At 44.5% G+C, this 12,488-nt stretch overlaps 1 non-coding gene across 1 annotated transcript; it reads right to left on the bottom strand.

Moving 5' to 3' along the window:
* Positions 1 to 5,467: 5,467 nt before the first annotated feature.
* On the bottom strand, positions 5,468 to 5,549 carry trnal-aag (transfer RNA leucine (anticodon AAG)). The gene has a single exon. It is a non-coding gene; the product is annotated as a tRNA-Leu (tRNA).
* Between the last annotated feature and the right edge of the window lie 6,939 nt (positions 5,550 to 12,488).

Here is a 12,488-nt window from a genome sequence, read left to right as displayed (position 1 = left end):
CATTAATCCCTGCGGAACAATTATCGGAGTCCTACAGCAACAATTATCGTTATTAACAGAAATGATTTCATTCTGAGTCTGCAACTGGGGATGAGGCTCGTCGGCAGTGTGACGCGTGGATCCAGCGATCTTTTCTTTCCACTCGAACCGCAGACTCGGTTGTCAACAGGATCTGGTAGGGTCCATCCCACCTGGGCTGGAGAACCTGTGAAGGAAATTTCCTGATCCACACCCACTCTCCTGGGATGAGGTTGTGCCCTCCTTCAGGTGGTGGTCCCCACGCCTCCAGGACCTGCTCGCGGGCTCCTTGGGTGGCCTCTGTCAGCAACTTGCAATAATACAAAGGAATGGTTGATCCATCTGAGGAAACCCCAGTCTCAGCACCTGTAAGAGAGCTTGTTTCAAATTATTACAGGCGGCTTTTGCTGCGGGAACCAAGGCAATCTTGTCCTTGTACTGCACTCCCCCCTTAAGCAGATCTGTTAAGAGTTGTGCTCACCCCGTAAAAACATTGCACCCAGGCCCTGTTAAAATTTCACAATGCTAGACACAAAAGGGCCTTATCATAACTGCTTCTATAAGACACTCTAAAGCTGAAGCAACTCAGACTTGTGGGTTTCCTCGTCAGGGGAAGCATTTAGAATACCATCAACATACTGAGTGATCACAGTCAGTTGAAGCCACGTGATACCCTGTTCTGGATAGTCATTCTTTGTAATGCATAATATTCCAACCCAATAGATCTGGGATAAAACCACCCATTAAAATCTGGTACTCGGCAAGTAAAACTTGCTTCCCAATACTCCTGTGGCCTCCTGCCGTCTTCCCATTTACATTAATCTATAGCACACTGTTGAACAGAGGAGTGAAACAAGCATGACAGTAGTGCTCCAGTATCCCCTAACAGAGAAACCAACACTCCATTAACAGTACATTTTTAACCACTGGACTGGGACAGACTTAGGGAGGCTACAAGGGGTTTACAGGATCTAATCGTTAGGTAAACAGATCTTCTCACAAGACGTTATTCTCCCCAGTCTCGATTCTAAACCTACAGCGTTTCAGCATGTCTGGTTTCGAGACATTCGAATAAAACCAAATTGTTTCCACTATTGCAACTAATTGTATAAAAATACAAAAACTGTTTAACTACTTTTACGTCCACCTGTACTGTACTTATGCGTTTCAGACGCTCTTATATTTTCCAATCTCCTTAAGTTGATTTTCGTCAAGTCTCTTTAGTTACGTCTCTAGCCAGTCCCGCTGGCTAAACACACTCACACCGTCATTTAGTAGACCAAAACTCACAGTTACACACATACATGCCGGCACACAAATTCATAAAACACACATACACATCGAGAATATATTTTTCTCTTCGTACTACAATGTGCTGTATTCTTGTTTTACTTCTACATTAATCCTTTTAATTCCTGAAGCGCACTCCAGGTTCGCTGCATTTCTAATTTCGGGTGTGGTTCTTTAGCCCACCGGTCAATATCTTCCGGTTTTGGATTTGATCGTATGGGGGAATCAGGGAAGGTAGGTGCGAGTGCGGACCCCCCTCGACGGGGTGCTAGACACTTAGAGTGACGCTGTCATCAAAAGCGCCAGCCCCCACTACATCACGCCCTCTCCCACTTAGGGTGAGAGTACAGGTCTGCGGGCGCCCTCTGTTTAAGGGAGTTCCTGTTCCCTCTCTATCACACTCGTACCAGGTGTCATCCCACTCAGACCCCCCGTCTCCATATGGTCACTGTGGGAATTGATCCCAATTATTTTCATTTCCTGCCTGTCTGTGCCCCTATGGGAGAGCAGGATATAACACATTAACTAGTGCAGTGCAACCAGGAACTAATTCTTCTTTTAGTTTCTGATTCTCCTGCACTGCCTCTTTTCGCTTTTGTTTATACTCTTTCGTAGTGAGTAAAGTATCTTTTCTTCTGGGTTTTTGTTTTCCCCGTAAACACACTTTTAAGTCAATTCTTTTTTTTTTCCTCATGTATCTGCCACCACTGGTGCCGGCCGTGCACCAGGGTGGGAGCTACATGCTTGTGCTTTTGCCAATCAATATGCTTTCTTTACAGGCGTCTTCGCCCCAGACTCCCTCTGATAAACTCAACTTTTCGCATATTTTTCTCCTTTTTTTTTCCGTCAACTTACACTTTTCCGATATATAAACGGACCCTTCCACCACTTTCTCAAACCATCAGTTAGCACACATGTTCGGTCTCTTTTACTTTCGTCGTGTGTGAGGTAACAGCTCATACAGTAAGGGGATGCTTTCACTTGAAAAAACCTGTGCATTCCTGCACTCATTCAGCCAAGGGCATCTGTTACCTCCAGATCTAAATGCCTCTCAGAGACTTTAGAGAGGACACCACACTGTTCACAGGTAAGGAACGAGACCTCGAAAACCCCCTTTCTTGATCAGTAATTCACCATCCCCAGAACGCCAGCATTGCTGCTTTTGCCCCGGGGTGGACTTACGCACTGAGCTCAATCAGGGCGATTCTCGGGTCTCAACGTCCTTTAAATCCTGCTACTTAATGCTTTGCTCTTTTATTATGAGGTGTGTTTATGTTAGTGTCGTGCGTGTGTATATGTATTTCACAAACAAGGAAAACACCAAAAACATACATACATATATATCTCTTAGGAACAAGTAATAGGTTTATTCCATGCTGAAAAAAAGAAGAAAGAGAACACAACGTTTCGGCCGTGGAGCCTTCTTCAGGTGTGAGAGAGACAGGGCAGTAGGCAAAGGTAAAGTAGCGGGAGAACAAAGGTTGAGAGGGAGGAGGAGTGAGAGGCGGGAGCAGGGGACAGAAAGAGAGGCCAATCAAGAGGTGTGAAGTCAGAATGGGTGCAGAGAGGTGTGAAATGAAACTTCCAATGAATGGAGAAAATTTAAAAGAACAGTAATCTGTCGTTAAGGGAAGGGAGAATGTGTGATCCTAGCTGCAGAATAATTTTAGTTTCGGTGGTCTTTCTGATGTATGAGTTCGGAAAACCGTCTTTGAGAACACAGACGGAGAGATTAGAGTGGTCGTGGCCGTCAGAGGTGAAATGAGAAACAATGGGCTTGGTGAGATCTTTAATCTTCACAGCCCTGACGTGTTCTCTGAAGCGGTCTCCGAGTCTCCTTCCTGTTTCCCCAATGTAGATGGCTGGGCATTTACTGCAAGAGATACAGTAAATAAGGTTGCTGGAGGTACAAGATGCTGTCTGGGTGATCCGGAATTGTCCTGAGGGGCCTTGAATGAGTGTGGTGGTGGCTGTGTACTTGCAGGTGATACAGCGAGCTCTTTTGCAAGGGAAAGTGCCTGGTGTGGATGGTTGCTGAGGGCGGTCAAGGGAGCTGTGGACAAGGAGGTTACGCAGATTAGGTGGTCGGCGATATGAGATGATAGGGCGATCAGAAAAGAGGGCCCCAATGGCCCCAACGGGTTTTGGACCCTTACCGCGAAGTTCAGGACTGGTGTGGGCCTTAATTGCGCCCGGAGTTATATATATCTCTTATACTTCTGTTTCCTTTAAAACAAAAAACCACGCCACGCCAATCCGTGCACGATCAAGGCGTAGCTAATCTCAGGACCCCGGGTGCAATTAAGGCCCACACCAGTCCTGAATTACGTGCATTTAATGCACCACTCAGCTCCAGAACCCCGGGCGCAATTAAGGCCCACACCGATCCTGAGCCTCAGAACTCCGAGCGCAATTAAGGCCCAAACCAGTTCTGACCTTCAGAACTCCGGGCGCAATTAAGGCCCACACCAGTCCTGAACTTCGCGGTAAGGGTCCAAAACCCGTTCAAAAACTCCATGCGCAATTAAGGCATATCCGGAATTGATCCGGAATTGTCCTGAGGGGCCTTGAATGAGTGTGGTGGTGGCTGTGTACTTGCAGGTGATACAGCGAGCTCTTTTGCAAGGGAAAGTGCCTGGTGTGGATGGTTGCTGAGGGCGGTCAAGGGAGCTGTGGACAAGGAGGTTACGCAGATTAGGTGGTCGGCGATATGAGATGATAGGGCGATCAGAAAAGAGGGCCCCAATGGCCCCAACGGGTTTTGGACCCTTACCGCGAAGTTCAGGACTGGTGTGGGCCTTAATTGCGCCCGGAGTTATATATATCTCTTATACTTCTGTTTCCTTTAAAACAAAAAACCACGCCACGCCAATCCGTGCACGATCAAGGCGTAGCTAATCTCAGGACCCCGGGTGCAATTAAGGCCCACACCAGTCCTGAATTACGTGCATTTAATGCACCACTCAGCTCCAGAACCCCGGGCGCAATTAAGGCCCACACCGATCCTGAGCCTCAGAACTCCGAGCGCAATTAAGGCCCAAACCAGTTCTGACCTTCAGAACTCCGGGCGCAATTAAGGCCCACACCAGTCCTGAACTTCGCGGTAAGGGTCCAAAACCCGTTCAAAAACTCCATGCGCAATTAAGGCATACACCAGCTTCGAATGCCTGTACACAATACCGCGGACCGCCTGCCAGACCAAATTCTGGGCTTACCGCAAACAACCCATTACATACACCGGTGTCTTCCCCGGGCCAGAGGAATTCAGGAACTCACGTTTACTCTGTCATCTCGGGCGATTCTCGCAGGGAGCAGAGACTTCCCAATCGGTCAGAGAGAGTCGGGACTTTTTTTTTAAAAGAGGAGTCCTTACCTCTTAGTAATGTGAGCGCTGACCGTCTCTCCTGCCGATGGGAAGTTCTGCGCCTTCTGGAGCATCCGCCGACGACGCCAAATTAGTTGTAACAGAACGAATAAGGTTCTTGAAGTAAAACAGATGAGTTTATTGCATGCAAGGAACAATAAAGCCGAAGTCTTGTTTCCCGCAAGAAACAACAAAACCCAAGGATTGTTCACCGTACTGGTACAAACTTTTGGGTTATATAGTGTTTTCTTCTCCGTTTCTGACGTCACTCAGTCTGATGGTAAAGAGGGGGGTTCATGGTATTTGGCCAGTTTACGATGTTCTGGACAAATGGTCAGTTTAAGATTACACCCAGGGGGTTCCTAGCTTGCATCTGCAATCCTTATCAGTTAACCCCCTTTCCTGCCATAAATCCCTGCTTGTGACTTAGAAGTCTAAACCCCCTACAGAAAGGGTTAAATTCAAACCCCCATCTTCACATCTTTCTTCAAAGCAAAACATTCAAGTTTCACAGACAGAAGCAGCACGCCAGCACAGCCAACATTAAAACGGAGGGCACACTACGATTTGCATTGACACAAAAGTGATCTGGGCAGACGTCGTTCCCTGCATAACGCAAAAAATGGCAAAGCGCTTTTGGGTTGAGAGGACGCAAGAAGGTTTTTGTTTTGTGCCTTGATGTCAAGCTGAGAAAGTATCTTTAAACACTTTCCTTAGTTTCTCGAGAGACTGCCAAAAAGCAGTTCCCTCCTTTTTGTCTGAAGCCAGCTGAAAGGGGGTCTCGACAAAAGCACCTGGCAGCGGTGGGATTCGAACCCACACCCCCGCAGAGGCCGGAGTCTTAATCCAGTGCCTTAGACCACTCGGCCACGCTCCCTGCTGTACACTGTCTCTTTGTCTCATTACTTGCCCGGATGGGAAGCTGGGTGGGTTTTGCTCTTGTCACCCGACTTAGTGGCGTTATGACCGTGGAACCGTCTGCACCTGCTTTTTCTGAGATGCTTCCCCTCTCATGGCGAGATCTCGACTTCTTTAACACCTCTGGATAAAGATCTTCTGTGGAGCAGGTTTCAGACCTCTGCGTACAGCACCCTTGATGTCATTTTATTTTTACAGCAGCCCCATCCGGAAAATTGTGTCTTTAACATTTATTTGAACAACAAAACTACATACAATACAAACAAGAGCACATATAACATTTCAAGAAAATCGTCAGGGCACATGCTATAATACAATTACACTTTATGAAAAACGATTACACAAGGTAAATAAAGATAAGGTCCGCACAGCTTGTTCTTACATTTCGAAAGAGTCCGTAAATACCCCTTTACGTCTATTTTGAACTGTTCAAACGTAGTACTCTTCCCAGACCATTTCACTTTATACCACATTCCTAAACGAGGATGCATCTCCTGTTTTAGAACTATTTTGGGTGGTATGGCTTATACAACACACCCACAGTATTCTAATGGTGGACTGCAGATCTGTGCTATATTTCAGTCGAATTCGAAGGATCCAGCAATCGTACTGGATTTGACTGGGATTTCAGTGGAGCACTGTCCTCTACGTCTTTAGCTACATGAGTTGGACATCCTCTTGTACACGGAAAGCAGATTGAGATCCTCTGACATGAAAAGTGCCAGATAAAAGCCAAAGTCATCTTTTCTCTTAGTGGTGGAGCTATCGCATGTAAATGAGGCAACTTGCAAGGCGAGCAGGCTCGGTGCACACCGAACACAGATGTCTCAGAGCAGTTGAGACATGTCCAAGTGGCTGTCAAAGGACAGCACTTTGCTGGCGCCGTGGCTTAGTTGGCTAAAGCGCCTGCCTAGTAAACAGGAGATCCTGGGTCCAATTCCCAGGGGTGCCTGTCTTACTGTTGTAGTGGTTTGATGGGTTTACTGAGACAATTATTAATTGTAGCAGTAATCATGAGGTTGTTCGTTGGGGCTTTTAGAAAATAAATCGTCAGAACAACTAACAACGCACACACACGGGTTCAATACACGGGATACATTTATTAATATAAACTGTGCACCAAACATATACTAGTCTGCCTGGATACGAGCGGCAGACCTTACTGTGAGGGTTATCAATATACAAGGTATATAATCTCGAAGAGATGCAAACACAAAGAGATACACAGCAGAGAATATATGTCAATATATATAGTTCGGTTACCAAATCGCTAATCAGTGTTATTACCCACTGTTACTCTAAACATGGAAGTAAATACATTACTCATGAATTAAATTGATAACAACTTGTGTTGAGGTACAATTGAATTCTCGAGACGCAATGTAGAACATGGGGTTTACTTATCCACTGTGTATGGATTTGGAATTTCCCGGCACGAACACCAAACCAGCTGACAGGCTCTGTTGCAGCCTCTGTTCCAGCGGTTGTCCAATGGGCGTTGTGTCGGCGTCCTCTGGCTACCGGCCAACCAGTCAAGGTGCAGCTCGGAGTAGGACGGGCGGAGGAATCTGACTGCGGCGCGCAGGGCAGTCGTTGCTCCGAGGGGATCTACCAGCAGTCCGGCTGGCTAGTAGAAAGTCTCTATGCACAGAGTGTGACTGCGAGTCCTCACAAGTCACTCTTTTGCCTGGGAACAAACTGGTTCGTTCCCGGTCCAGCGCTGCTTCTGAATAAGCTATTCAGGTTGTCGACGAGGGTCCAACTGTAGGCTGCCGTTGATCAAGCAGAGCATTCACGTTGGTAGAATTCTGAGTACGTACGGGATCCTCGGCCTCGCGCTTAGAACAAAGTCCAAGTCCTTTTGCAGACAACAGCAGTTGTCACGTGATTGTCTCTGAGGATGCGCGAAAATGGCCAAGGAGAGCCCAGAACTGAGCTTGCGCTCCCTTTTTGATCAAGACCCAGATGTGTGCTGATTGGTTGAGAGTTTGGCGGGCATTGGAGACCCACGTGGTATTACCACGCCCTGCCAGTCCCTGATTGGTTGGTCAAGGTGAGATATAAGTCACTTACTCTTGACACTTAGGAATGCAGTGCAGATGTCCATTCGGCACTCCATAGACTGATAGGCGCCAATGGATGACCATTGATCATGATAGCCAGGCTTAGCTAAGTGCATCCCCGTCTGGGAGCTTGTTTCTTATCAAAAGAAAACATCTTAAATCAGCCTGCATGAATTCTTTCTCTGTGGCTGCACCACAGAGATGGAGGGTGAGATGGGGCCTCCTTTAGGAACATACCAACGCTTAATTCTGTCTTATTAACAAGCATTGCCGCTACACTGTACAGAATTTATCCTTACGGGCAAATCCCATGCCTTTTAATTCAGGTGAATACAAGTGTTCGTTTCCTTTCTGGAACAACTTGTTTTGAAAGAAATCTATACAGCTTGCGAAAGATGAAACACAAATCTTGCTTATCAGTGAAGAAGAGGTACTCCCAGCAGGCCAGCTAATACCAGCAAAGTTTTTTTTTCACCCTAACCCAGAGAATGGAGAAAAGCGAGGCGCCTGTGGCTCTGCAGTGTAATCAGTTCCCGAGTTCGGCGGTTAGCTGAAAGAGTGGTAAATAGAGCTCGCCCCAGCCCGTCCTTATTCTTTTAAAGAGAATAAAAAATTACCTTCGCCGCCATTACTACCAGCTTTAAAAGACTGCCATGGGCGCGGAAAAAAACACACTACAGATGACTTTTCTGGAACCGAAGCAGAGATTCCTTTACGAACCAACTGATAAAGCTCAGCCAGTGAATACTGTTAACAGAATGTGAAAGCACGATCAACTTTGTAACTGCAACCACAGGAAAAACAGCAAGAATTCCCCATTCCCCATTTAAATCTGTCGTGCGAGGCATGCTTTTTGAACGCATGAAGTAAAGCCCACGATCGCTTTTGAACTTGGACAATGTACTTCCAAAGGAGCGCTATGTGCAAAGATTTAACAAGCTCAACCCCCGCCGACAATTCGGTGTGAAGAAGCAGAACATTCAAGTTTCACAGACAGAAACAGCACGCCAGCACAGCCAATATTAAAATGGAGGGCACACTACAATTTGCATTGACACAAAAGTGATCTGGGCAGACGTCGTTCCCTGCATAACGCAAAAAGTGGCAAAGCGCTTTTGGGTTGAGAGGACACAAGAAGGTTTTTGTTTTGTGCCTTGATGTCAAGCTGAGAAAGTATCTTTAAACACTTTGCTTAGTTTCTCGAGAGACTGCCAAAAAGCAGTGCCCTCCCTTTTGTCTGAAGCCAGCTGAAAGGGGGTCTCGACAGAAGCACCTGGCAGCAGTGGGATTTGAACCCACGCCCCCAAACAGACTGGAGCCTTAATTCAGCACCTTAGACCTCTCAGCCACACTACCCACTGTGCACTGTCTCTTTGTCTCATTACTTGCCCGGAGGAAGCCGGGTGGGTTTTGCTCTTGTCACCCGACTTAGTGGCGTTATGACCGTGGAACCGACTGCACCTGCTTTTTCTGAGATGCTTCCCCTCTCATGGTGAGATCTCGACTTCTTTAAAACCTCTGGATAAAGATCTTCTGTGGAGCAGGTTTCAGACCTCTGCGTACAGCACCCTTGATGTCATTTTATTTTTATTTTTTGCCGTGTGCCTTTACTTTTGTAAAAAACTGGTATCGGGAAAAGTTTCTTAATATTTCTTTTGATTAGCATGCAAGAATATGTGATCATTACCTAGGGAATTTCCCGCCAGCGTGGAGCTTGAATTCACAACCTTGACACTCAGTTTTCAAGAGTCACAGAAGAGGTCAGCCTGGTCTTCAGTTTGCCAACGATAAGCTCCGGCAGTGCTCCTCTGTAAAGCAGATTGTTCGGATCGGTTATGTGGGACGGCACTTCGATACTAAGATCATTTGCAGCACACGCATGGTTTCCCCCTTCACGCAAAAAACATAGACGAAGGAAGCTCTCTTGTCTTGGGCTGCTGACTCCCGGATTTAAAGCGCTCTGGGTGCCAGCTAAGTCTCTAACAAGCACACTATAAAGACAGGAATTACACTTTGCTCACGTCACACATGGAATGGCGAGGCTACTTGTATTCATCCAAAAATACCAAGTTTCCCACTGGTGATACACACAAGGAAATGAATGTACATTCCCACCCAAATCAACCAATTTAAAATCAAATACCTCCCTCCTCATCTGTAGGTGGAGAGATTAATGTCAGAAGAAATACAGGTTTAAAAGTCAGGAGCATTGATAGTCCTATTTTAAAATGACACTAAAATGCTCACAATATATTAAAAAGCTCTGTAAAATGCAAAAATAAAAAAATATTAAAACAAGGTAAAAAGAAATAATACACAGCTACAAAGCTCAGGAATTATCAATGGGAAGTTACAATGCGTTGATTGTGTTTCATATGATTTAAAAACAAAATGTTTGAAAAATATCCACTTACAATATGCTAAAAATGGCAAGAATACTTAAAACAGGTGTGTATTTTTTTATAAAATAAATAAAACACGTTAAAAATAAATACTAAATGCGTTTAAAATTCAGGAATGTAATTGGTCAGATGCTTACGATGAGTGATGCTGGTGTTTCGTGTGATTTAGCGAATTCAAAAAAATATTCAAGAGCAAGAGCTTGTATGAAAGTTCGTAAGTATGTATGTATACATTCGAAATTTTTCATTCTTCTCACGATGGCACACCTGTGTCTGTAAAACAGAGTGAAAGCTCTATTCACATTGCGAGTATTTCACAGCCCTGGTTTTACATAGACCTTTTTTCTTTTCTGTATAAATAAGTATAAAATAAGTTTTGCAACGCACCAAAAGTCACATGTAGTATTTGTCCATCTACCTTTACAAGTAAGGAGCGTACATACTCATATGGCGAGAGGTCGTCAATTATTTTTCTCAGCAAGTGCTTTATACTCCGCTCAGTATCATCTGTAAAAGTATAGGCACCCAGGCCACTGGCGATGTACAGAACAGCCGATAAAATTCGGGCTAAACTGAGACACTTATAAATTTCTAATGCGGCAAACAACACATCTTTTTACTGTAACATGACCAGTGGGAAGGGTCATTCATAACAGGTATTTTCGGAATGACCTACTTAAAATACTAGATATGGACCTTACAGATGCAGCCATTCAAAATGAGCGGTAAAAACCCGCGGTACAGTAACCTACCTGCAGGGTACCGGAGGGCACCGCGGTAAGTGATTGGCTGGCCAAAATGACCGACAGGGGCACTCGTGGTGCATTGGTTGGTAGTGAAAAGATTTAATCATTTAATGTCTTTACTGTGCACATTTTAATCCACTTAGTTTTGAATATTTATATGGAATTTTACCACTAAAGGGAAATTTTAGTAGCTGAGCATAAAAAGAAGAGGAGCATAACGCATCTGAAGGTCATAAACGATATTAATTTAGGAACATAAACATTACTGTATGTACATAAACTGTACTGTGTATGGCTGGTCTTGATAGTTTAAAGAAAAAACACACACCAGTCTTCCATTTCTCCCTAAACATTTTAAGCATGAAAGTTTTATGAAACGGTACCGAAATATGTGATTGCTGCATAGAATGAATTTTAATTTTTAAAAATTATTTAACACGAAAATTAAGCTGTTTACATCTTCCGCCTGAGAACAGTCACCCGTTGCTACCCAACGCAGAAACACAGCCACTAACTAGCAAAGAGAGGACATAAGCTAGCCAATATGATAAAGAAATAAATGATTATTTTGTTTATTTCTTCTGCACATTTATTTGAACATTTCCATCGATTGTACAAGCACTTGGAAACTGTCCAATCCCTAGTTCATTAGGCATTTACCGGTCTGTGTCTTCTAGGATATAATGCCAGTGAACTCTTGTTTTTATGTCCACTATAACTACGCTGGGCAAACGTTCCGAGGTCAAATTCTTCCAGCACGGGGGTACCTTTAAAGCGGAGACGACGGCACCGAAATTTTTTGGCGCGCCTTCTTTTTAAAGCCCTTGCCAAATATGAAGACAGTACGTACAGTTATAATTCAAACGGAATTAAAAACTACACATCCCAGTTACCATGGTGGTGCTTGTGATCATTGCGTTTAACCAACGAAACAGGGTGAAAAATCAGTCACATGACTTTGGGGCAGAGTTTCGAAAGCTTAACCTATCAGCAACAAAGCGAAATTTACACGATAGGCTACCTCAAACTGTCAGTTACACGACTGTGTATGTCGCTTAAGCCACTCCTATTTGGCATTTTAGTTATGGAGGCGAGAAGATGCCCCCCCCCCTCTGGGTGTCTGATTTGCCGCCATCTTTAACTGTCCCGTGTCCAAATGGTAGTAGCTACGCGTACGAAATAAAGTTAATCCCAACTACAAAACATATATTTTTGTGGTAAGAGGGCGCAAAACATCAGTATTTACTGCTATTAATTACTGTACGATTTATAGTTGAAATCTGAGCCTAGATATAAAGTTAGATATAAAGTTAAAATCTCGACAAAGCAATGTAGGAAATACAGAGAAAATAAATCCTTTCTGACATCTAAAATCAGTTTCGATCAAGGTCTCTAAAACGAACAAGAAAAAGAGGATTTTTGGAGGGCAATTACGCTGTGTTTATATAGAATAACTGATTTATGAGCAATCTAATTTCTTGTTCGTTTAAAATAGTGAAATGTCAGCTGCAAAAGATCGCACCAGAAACAGCACTCTCTCTGCCTGTCATAGACGTTCAGGAAAGGCTGAATGAAGTCATGTCAAGTACCATAATTCGGTGATCAATAATAACAGTTGTAGGACAGTATATAAGGAGGATAAGGATTTTGAAGTTGACTCGAAATCTGATAGGTAACCAGTGCAAGG

Source organism: Lepisosteus platostomus, chromosome 5, assembly GCF_059453375.1.
Source record: "Lepisosteus platostomus isolate fLepPlt1 chromosome 5, fLepPlt1.hap1, whole genome shotgun sequence".
Taxonomy (NCBI): domain Eukaryota; kingdom Metazoa; phylum Chordata; class Actinopteri; order Semionotiformes; family Lepisosteidae; genus Lepisosteus; species Lepisosteus platostomus.
This window is presented reverse-complemented; position numbering and strand designations above follow the sequence as displayed.